Genomic DNA, 10,653 nt, shown 5'->3' on the forward strand with positions numbered 1-10,653 from the left:
TGGTTTATTTATGATCATGCAATTGTGTTGTTGACCATTAGCATCAAATAGGCTCCCAAGAAAGGCTGGAGGAGCCTGGCCTGTACTGCAATAATAATAGCCCAGCTTATTAAGGAGTTTCTATGGGCCAAGAATATTATCCCTAATCCTCATATACCTTGTTACCCAAGTTTAAATTTAAGAAACTAAGTCTCTACAAAGGTGAGCAACTTTTCCAAGATCATACAACTCCTAAGTGAAAGAAGTAGGGTTTGAATTCATCTCTAATTTCAAAACCATGGCCTTTTTCTTCTACCAGGGAACTTTTGTACCCACCTATGTGAGCTATGATGATTGGACCTTATAACATCTGTTGTGGCTGTTCATTGACCCATGCCACTTTCTTCCAGAGTCTGGTTGGGTTCTGGTTGGGCAAGATTACCAGAGAAGAGGTCAAACTCCTAGGCTCCTCAAACCATGTAATGTTAGAGAAGGGCAAATTGGATTATCACAAGGAGATTTAAATAGTTCTACAAATTGCACAGGAGGAATTGATTAGTGCTAAGAAGCCACAAGACTCCCTACGAAAGGGTGGAGTTCTGTGGGGACTGAAGTGTGCTTCCTCTTCAGAACTGTGAGGGCATTGGTCATAGGACCAAGCACACCAGGAACATTGTCTCATGTGACCTTCACTACAATCCTATTGCACTTGATATTAATCTTGCTTGTTTTACAGATGTAGAAATGGAGGCTGGGATGTAAATTTGCCCAAAATTAGATTGCCAATAAAAAGAAAGAGCAGGGCTGGGGATATAGCTCAGTTGGTAGAGTGCTTGCCTCACATGCACAATCTGGTTCAGTCCCCAGCACCACCAAAAAAAAAAAAAAAAAAAAAAAAAAAAAGCAGAGCTAGTATGGAAATCCAGGTTGAAAACTCTGGAAGTCTTTTGTTTTCTTCTCTCTCTCTCTCTCTCTCTCTCTCTCTCTCTCTCTCTCTCTCTCTCTCTCTCCCCCCCCCCTATTGCTTTCTGCTATTACATCTCTTTCCTCCCCCCAAATGAGTGTTGAATGACGTGGCTGCCTGAATGGGGTAGGATAGGGTACAGTCCTCCATTGTGTGACAGGAGATGGGAGAAAGATCATCCATTACTATTTCCAAAGTATAATCATTATTTATTTATTTATATTTTTTAGTACCACTGAGCCACATCTCAGTCCATTTTTATGTTCTATTTTGAGACAGGTTCTAAGTTGCTTATGGCCTCACTAAGTTGCTGAGGCTGGCTTTGAACTTGTGACCCTCCTACAGGGATTATAGATGTGCACCATGGTGCCTCACTCAAAAGAATTATTTTTTATAAAATTTATAAATTTAAATTCACTTTCTCCTTGATCCTAAGTACTATTATTTGCCATTTGTTTGATGTCAGTATGGATAAGGAGATGTCTGCTAGAGAGGAGATATATCCACTACAGATGAGCACAAATTAGCATGAACCATGTTGAGACCTTGATCTCCGGAGAAAGAGTTAGCAATGTATAATTCTCCACTTACATTCTTATTTCCTGGGCCTTGGTTCAGGCCTTAAAGAAGCCTATTTAAGTCAAAGCCTCCACAGGAGTGAGGGGGAAAGTGACTCCCCCAGCATCAAGGCACAGTGGGGGAGATTATTTCTTTGCAGCATAGTTCCTAAAACCCTGGGAAGGAGAACTTCCTCCTAAGATTTTTTTTTTCTTGAATTTAGAGAATCTTTGCTTCATGCTGCTTATTGCTCTAAAGGAAACAGGCTCCAGAAGGACTGCTCCTTATATTCATAGATGCATTTGCTGATCTCTTTAACACGAGGGCAGAGAGCACACTCCTCCTTTCTTTCCTGTTAGAATCAATCCCTCCTGCCTGCAGCGGGGGTGGGAAGATGGTGCAGGGAAGGAGCTCTGTGTAGTGGCAAGTGTGCAAAGCTGCTTCCTACAGCGTGGGAGACTTGGAATTCAGGTGTCCTCTTAGCTACCAGGTGAATGAATTATTTAGATAGAAAGAACATTTCTGTTTGCCTGTTTTCCAGTTTGCTCTTGGGTGAAAGCTGGTGGAAAAATGGGACAGAAGTGGGAGTGGAGTGTGGCATGTTCATCCATCAAAATCAGAAGGCTGTGCAACTCTGGAACTCTTGAGCTAGTTTCTCATGGGCAAAAAAGAACTTGTGATGTCCCCAATCATCTACTCCTCTTCATGTACTTCAGATTTTAATTCATGGCACAAAGTTCTACCCGAATGCCCAAGGCTGAAGCCTTGAATCATCTTTCTCTCCTCCACCCACAACTCCCACACCTAGAAAGGCAATAAAGCCTGTCAATTCGAGTTCCTTGATGGAAGCTCAAAAACTGGTTCCCTCCCATCCAGATTCCCTGTCCTTGTCTTGGTATAGGATAGGAAATTTCCTTTGTGAAAGGCTACATTATTTTAGGTTGTTCTCTGCCTTGAATTTATCTAGATCTCTAAGCCACAGTATTGAAGACTTATCTTTCCAAAACACATGCCTTCATTGCCATTTCTTTCCTTACAAACTTGCTCCATCCCATTTCCTGCAAGACAAGGTCTGAGTCCTTTAATAGTGCTTGCAGCTTTTCACACTTGAGTCCCTGGCTCCTCCCTCCCTCCCTCTTTCCAGTCTTTCATCTAATCTGATGGGCATCAAGTCTCAGCAAACTGCTTGTCCCTGGATTGGGGGCTCCATGTTTTGTTCATGCCTAAACATTTTTTTTTTTACTCCTAAACTTGATACAATTCTTGCAAACCCAGTTCTAATGTCACTTCAAACCTCTCTATTCCTTCAAGTTGACTCAGAGCTCCTGGAGCAGTTGACACAAATCTATTCTTTCCTGCATCATAATTTTTATGGAAATGCATTTCCTCTATTGCACATAAACTCTTAGAGACAGAGTCTGTGCTAGATACATGTTGGATCTTCAACCAAGTTTGAATGATTTGATTTATTAAGTCTGTATCACAACCACCAACTTCCAAAGATTCAGGAATCCCTCGCTTTTGGGGAGGGGCGGGCAGTTTGTGTTTATGAGTCTCTAATACTTCTTGACATTTTTCTAAACTCTCTACCCTTTTCTTCACTACCCTTACCTCTTGCAGGATTCTCCTGCTTCCTGGCCTTTGAGACAACATTTGCCTCTGGCAGTTCTCACAGAGCCACCTGCCTCTGTCCTAGAGGGAGGGAGTGTCAGGAAGACAAAGTGGATCCACCTGGATCAGGGAGGCAGATCTGCATGGACTGTCTGCTCCTTTGCAGCCAGACCTAAATATAAACCAGCTGCCAGAGGGAGGCTGGAACTACTCATGGGAATCAGGTCCAGAGACAACAAATCTGCTTAGAGAGAGGAAGGAGAAAGACATTAGTGTCAAGCCCAGAGGCCCCAAGGTCAGGCCTGGGCATGGAGCTTGCTCTGGACATTTTCCACATGGGTGGAGGAGAGAAGGCCATTAAGGTATCCCTGAAAGACATGGCTGGAAATGGGTAGGGGAGGTGGGTGGGGTGGGTACAGAAGAAACACAGAGGACATAGTCCAGCACAAGCACAGAATGTAGTTCAGGGGCCAGGTCAGAGATGCTTCTGGGTTGGGTTGAGGCCAGCTGTTAATTACTAATGAAACAAGCAATTTTCAGCAATTGTGATATTTTGCGTTGTTGGGGGCATCTTAAAAAGAGATCCAAGCCCCATAATCTTGTAGACTGCTAGGAGGGGTTATAAAGGATGTGGAACCTGCCATATCAAGGGAGCAAAATCCTCTACATAGCTCCAGGGAAGATATCATATGAACAGGCTTGCAGAATAAGAGGGGAAGCCCCTACTTTCTGGGTTTATAGGCAGTTAATTTCCCTCCAGACAGACCCCATATTGTATGATGGGGAAGGGGAGATTTATCAGGAGGAATGGGGTGAGTAAGCTGCCAGGAGACCCTAATTCTGTTTTCAAAGATGTTTTCCAGGGAGGTCTCCTGATGAGCTCTTGGCATCTCATGACCTCCTTAAATGAACACAGAAGAATCTGGGTTTTATCAAATATCTCTCGGTTTGTCGGTTCTTCTCTAATATCTAGCACTGTCAGGTCAGCTCATTAGTATACACAATTCTATAGACTTTGGAATATCAACTAGGGAAAAGATAAATGTTCCAGCACAAGCTAAGTGCAGCTTGTTACTGGCAATTAAGACATAAGATAATTCAAGGTATCAAGGGGGCAATAACATTGCTTAATCCCCCAGGCTCCAAAAGCTTAAGTGGCGAGTCCAGGATCCCTTCCTCACCACTCAGTTCTGACTGAGGCTGCCCTAAGTGGAACTCGTGGACGTTTTACAAGTGGAGAGATGTAAACATTGACTCCTTGGTGAACTCTAAAATCCCAATTCAACACCTCTCAGTGCCTGAGTTCCCCAGAAACCTCCAAGGCACTATCAGGTTTCAGCCGGATCAGTGACCTGGGCAGGCTTTAGCTGTGTCATCAGGCTCACAAACAAGCTGGGTATAGAGGACCTCGAGGGCTTTTCCCAAGGCAGCTCCCTTGCTGGAAGAGACCTAACTCGGCCAAGGGGGCAGCCTTGACCAGCCAGGGTTGCCACAGCTTTCCTTCTAGAGGTTTCTCCAGAGCATGAGAAGTACCTTCTCTAGGCAGTTTTCTCCTCTCCGCACCTCTAAGTCTCTCTTCCAACTCCTCATTCTTCATCATCTTCCAGAAAGAACCTCACTTTGACCCTACAGTTGCCATACCCGGTGGAGCCAACCACAGAACAATTGTAATGCTCCTGTGATCTCCTTTAAATCCAGCACCTGAGGCCTGTGTCTCTCTCCTTTTTTTTTTTTTTTCTTTTTCTTTTTCTTTTTTTCTGGTTCTGGGGATGGGACAAGGGCCTTCTGCATGCAAGGCAGCACATGCCCCTAAGAAACATCCTCAGACCTACCTCACCTGGTTAGTTTCTCTGCCACCCTGCTTCTTTGCTCATGATTGCTCCACGGGGATTCAGGGTGGTGGGGTGAGTACAACAGCTGAATGGGTTCAAACCATTGTCACTGCTTGCATGGGTGACCTTGGGAAGTTAATTCACCTGGCTAAGCTGCACTATCCTCAATTGTCAAATGGAGATGATCATAACACTTATTTCAAAGGGCCGGAGTGAGAAAACACTTAACACAGAGCCTGGCCCGGACTAAATGAAGAACACTGTCTATATTAGCATGGGGTAGGCGGCCCAGGGCTGGTAACTCTGATTCCTGAGTTTGTTATAGGTCAGGTGAAACCCCCTGGAAATCAAAAACATTATTCTAAGAAGATCTTTTTAAGGACTCTCAACAAACATCCTTTTATTTAATCTCCATCTTAGTTCTGTGATAGGCATTCCCCATTTTATGAGAATTTGGTTTGACTTAGCTTGCCCCAAATCACCCACCTAGGAATGCTCTTCTAAATCTCAGTCTAGGGCTGCCCCAATGCCATATTGGGCATCAATGATATCGAGTTAGCCCTCTTTGATCCTGAAATAGAATTGCTGATTCTTTTTTTCTTCTGAAAGCTTGATCTGTTGAGGTATATATGTTTTGACAAATAAATACAGTGATATAATCTACGCCAGTGAGCTAGAGAAAGATCACCATTAACAAGAAAGCACCCTTGTACCCTTCCTGATCAATCTGTACTCACCCGTCCCCTGGATAACCATGCTACTCTGATGTTGGAACACAATAGACACTGGGCCTACTTCAGAACTTTATATGTACTCTCTCTGTTTGGCTTCTTTTCTTCAACATAATGCTTTTGAGACTCATTCATTGAGATTTTAATTTGCATGGCCTTAATGATTAAGGATGTTGAACACTTTTTCATGTTATTTTTGAATATTTTCCTTTGCAAAGTGTCTATTTACATCTTTTGAATTTTTTTTTTAAACTTGAGTTATCTTTCTATTGTTGAGTTTCAGGAGTACTTTTTGTATTGTGGATAAAAGTGCTTTGTCAAATATATTTATTGTGAGTATTTTATCCCAACAGTGCCTTAAAAACCTGGTTGTTGCAGAACCATTTGTTATAGAAAACTTTCTTTATTTCCTATTGAATAGCTTTGACATCTTTGCTTAAGACGAATTGCCTATGTGTAAGTGTGAGTCTATTTCTGGACTCTTTGTTATGTTCCTTTGATATATTTATTTATCCTTAAGTCAACACTATGCCTACCTGATTATTGTAACTTTTTACTATGTTTTGAAATCAGGTCATGTAAAATTCTCCAGTGTTTCATATATAACATAGAACATGTCTGTGCTAGCTTTCTGTCACTAACAAAATACCTGAGAAAATCAACTTAAGGGAAGAAATATTTATTTTGGCTCATAGTTTTAGAGGTTTCAGTCCAAAGTCAGCTGGTTCCGTTGCTGTGGGCCTGTGGTGAGCAGGTGGAGCAAAACTACTCACCTTTTTGTGGCTGGGAAGCAGAGAGGGGGGGAAGGTCAGGAGAGAAGGTGCCTGGGACAAAATACAGTCCCTAAGGACTTGCCCTCAACACTGACTACCTTCAATTAGGTCTCACCTCCTAGAGTTTCCACTGTCTCTGGATAGTCCATTCACATTATGAATCCATCAATGGATTAATCCATGGGGGGATTAAAGGCCTCATGATCTAATCATTACCTAAAATCCCCACCTCTGAATGTTGCTGCATTGGGGACCAAGCCTTCAAGACATGAGCCTTTAGGGGATACTTCAAACCATAATATTGTCTTTTTCTTTTTTTCCACAAGATTATTGCTTTATTCTAGACACTTGCATTTCCATATACATTTTAAATGAGCTTATGAATTTCTAAAAAAAAAAATACCTGGTGGAATTTTGATTGGGATTGCATTGAACGTTGATTTGACAATGTTGAATGTTGAGTTGGATTCGAAGAAAATTGACTTTTTAAGGATAGAGAGTTTTTCAAACCATGAATAGCATGTATCTCTTTCTTCATATAGGTTTAAAAAAATTATCTCAACAATGTTTTGTTCAATTTTATATTTATATGGCAGGATGGCAGGAGGCTAAGATGGATATCCATTGTTCCATCATGATCAGAGCCAGAAAGAAATGACTTAATCCCCCCCACTCCTCACTTCCTCCCTTTCTCTCTCTCTTTCTCTTTGCTACTGGGGATTGACCCCACAGGCACTCTATCGCCAAGGCCACATCCCTGGCCCTTGTATCATTTTTAAATTTTGAGACAGAGTCTCACTAAATTGCCAAGGCTGGCCTTGAACTTAGAATCCTCCTGCCTCAGCCTCCTTAGTTACTGGGATTATAGGCATGCAACACCTGGCCTGGTTAAGAAATTGTGGATTCTTGTTGTTCAGGTATAATCTCTACTCGAGTTTACTCTCATCATGGCTTCATTAATCTTTACAGACATGCCATTGGCCAGCATTGGGAATTTCATTTAGAAAGCAAGAATTTTGGGGTGTTAGGAAACTGCTCTACCTAGAAGGGTTAGATTCTATTTGATCAACTTGAATGTCAAGACAATACTTGCCATGGGCCTTGTATTCTCCTATATTGAACCCCACAGTAGTCATTTCAGAATGAGATCATTCCATTCCACCCCTGGACGCTATAACCCATTTGAACAAATGTTTTGGTTGGAGTCCTGGTGTTTCTTGTTATCTTAAATTCACAGTGTTTCTCCGAGTATGACCCTCCAAAGTGTTATTTTAAAATATAAATCAGATCTTGTCACTCATAGAATTAAAATTCTCCTATGGTTTATGTTTTCAGATATTTAGATATCTATTTCTATGTAACAGTCCACTTCAAAACTTAATGACTTTAAACAACTATTCATTGCTTATCATAATGCTGTGGATCAGTAATATAGCTTGGGTTCAGCTGGGCAGTTCTTGTCTTGGTCTTACTGGGACTCACGCCTATGGCTGCTCCATACAGGTCTAAACTCCACTTATTTACACATGTGGGCCTTTGGTGCTTGACCCAGGTTATTGCCAGGACTTGTCTTTCATATGGTCAGTTACCGTTTAGTGTTCTAGTCTGGGATTTCTTACGTGGTGGAAGAAATGTTCCAATAAGGTAAGTTTCCGATAAGGTAACAGCGGAAGCTACAGGAATTCTTGATGCCAAGCCTTTGGAATTAACATATCATTTCCGCCATGTTCTGAGTTCAAAGCAAATCATGATGCCAGTCTGGATTGCAGAGATGGGAAAACAGACTCCACCTAATGCGGGGAAGAGCTACAAAATATAGTGTCTTTCCACAACTTCTTGTTGCACTTACAATAAAGTTTAAACTAAGGTCAATATAATATAAATTCAAATATTAAATATAAAGTTAAAAATGATACTGTATAACAGGACTAGCCTGTTTCCCTGAATAAATCTGTTACCAATCTCTCCTTGGCTCATTACAAATAAACAATTGTTCTAATTTTAGGGCCTTCATATTTCCTATTCTCTCACTCTGAATGCTCTTCTCTTGGATCTTTGCAAAGCTGAATTGTTTTCTCTTATAGTCCAAATTTCAGTTTTTCAAAGAGGCCTTGCCCAGTCACTTCTTCCTGTCACTCTTTACCATCTTCCCCTGTATTATTTTCATATGGCCTTTAATGACACCAGGAATTATTAATTCTTTTATTGCCTGTCTTCTCATCAGAAGTAAAACCATGAAAACGTGGCCATGGACTTTCTAGTTCACTTCTATCCTCCCAGTGCCTAGAATAGTGCCTGACACCAAGTAGACACTGGATAATGATTTGTTCAATCAATTAATCTTGATGTTTTCATCTTTTTAGCTTGGAAAACCTATATCTCCTTAGGAAACAGGACAAAAGTGAGCAGTAAAATGAATTTCCTTCTGCAGTTAGGATTTAAATAAATACCTGTGGGCTCTTTACCTGCAATTAGCATACATTACCACCAAGTGGCAGCAAGTACCTTATTCATTTTGTACAATCTATTAGGTAAAGGTTTTCCTGGAATTCAAATTGTGTTTGCCCAAGTTTATGTTAACAGTTTTACAATTAATTATTAACTATGTAATATATTTTAAAAGTTGCTGACTTGAAATAGCAATGAACAGTAAAACTATTTATTTTTAAAGAATAAGCACTTTTCTTAGAGAAACTCTGTTCTCTCTGTGTATAATTATCATTGCTCATCATTAAATCTAAATCTTCTCCCATAACCATATTATGATTAAAATGTTCTTTCTAATTTGGCATGAATTCCACCTTGGAGTCCATGCCTCGAGGCTGAATGGAGCTGGACCTCAGGCTACATCTGTATTGCAAAGCTTTGTGACTGCTCTTAGCTGTTAGTTCCATCCTCATTTAGAGCCTACTGATAACTTAGTTCCTCAAGTATTTCAATTTGCTTTTCTTAACACTAGCTTTTTTTACTTCTCCTCCTTATATCAAAATTAGGAAGAAATAAGGGGAAAAAATACCCACTCCTTTATCCTGAAAGCCTGGTTCTGCCCCAGATTCTTTCTAATACAAAGAAAGTAATTTCTATTTCTCCTTAAATAAGAGTCAAATATCTTCCTTCATCCAGTTTTCTCATAGGGAGTTCTTTAAACCACCCATTATGTACAATAGGATTTATCTTATCGGGGCCATAGCAATGGTTTGACAAGAGGCAATTTAGAAAAACTGTTTTCATGATAAGAGTTCCTCAGAAACTGTTTCCTAAAGAGTTAGAGCACTTAAATAGAAAAATCTAGCAACACTGTGCAAAGCTTTCCGGTTGGGCATTTAAACTTTCTGCACAGCTCCTTGGAGAATGCCAGTTCTAAAGGCTGGACCTCGTGGTTTGGCTACTGGGATCCAGATGTTAAGATCTCAGGATTCTCTGGAGATGTTTTGCTAAGCTAAATAAGCCAATCCCAAAGAACCAAAGGACGAATGTTTTCTCTTATATGCAGATGCTAATTCACAATAAGCCGGGGGAGGGGGAGGTAGTGGTGGAGGAGGAATAGAGGCATTTTGGACTCCACAGAGGGGAGTGAAGGGAGGGGAGGGGGCATGAGGTAGGAATGATAGTAGAATGAGTTTGACATTATGACCTTATGTGTATATATGATTACATGACCTGTGTGACTCTACATCATGTACAACCAGAAGAACAAAGTTATACTCCATTATATATGATGTGCCAACATGCATTCTACTGTCATGTATAACTAATTAGAACAAATTAAAAAAAAAAAAAAAGATCTCAGGATCCTAGGGATCGTGTCCTCTCTTTGGCTTATACTCCTTTACCAGGCAGGCAGGGATATGATAAGTGGTCCAGACCCAGGGCATGACACAACACAGATGCTTAATCCTACCTAAAAAATAACTGTTTTCTTATTCCTGTGGGTATAGAGCATTCATATTTTCTTTGTATATTGTTTACAAAAGCCAACCATCCTTCAGTTAAATGTCTTTTAGGACATATATTCAATCAGTAACCATTGAGACCGTATGTGTGTGTGATGAATATTGAATAAATGAAAGAAAATGACCATTTATATAGTCTATAAATGTGCTAATTTATGTCAACCTTCTGGTGTTTTGGGATTGCACAATATATTAGTTTAAAACAGTAAGCCATTCCCTAAAGTATTTGTGTATTTATTTATATGTTATTCA

This window comes from Ictidomys tridecemlineatus, chromosome 5, assembly GCF_052094955.1.
Source record: "Ictidomys tridecemlineatus isolate mIctTri1 chromosome 5, mIctTri1.hap1, whole genome shotgun sequence".
Classification (NCBI taxonomy): Eukaryota; Metazoa; Chordata; class Mammalia; order Rodentia; family Sciuridae; genus Ictidomys; species Ictidomys tridecemlineatus.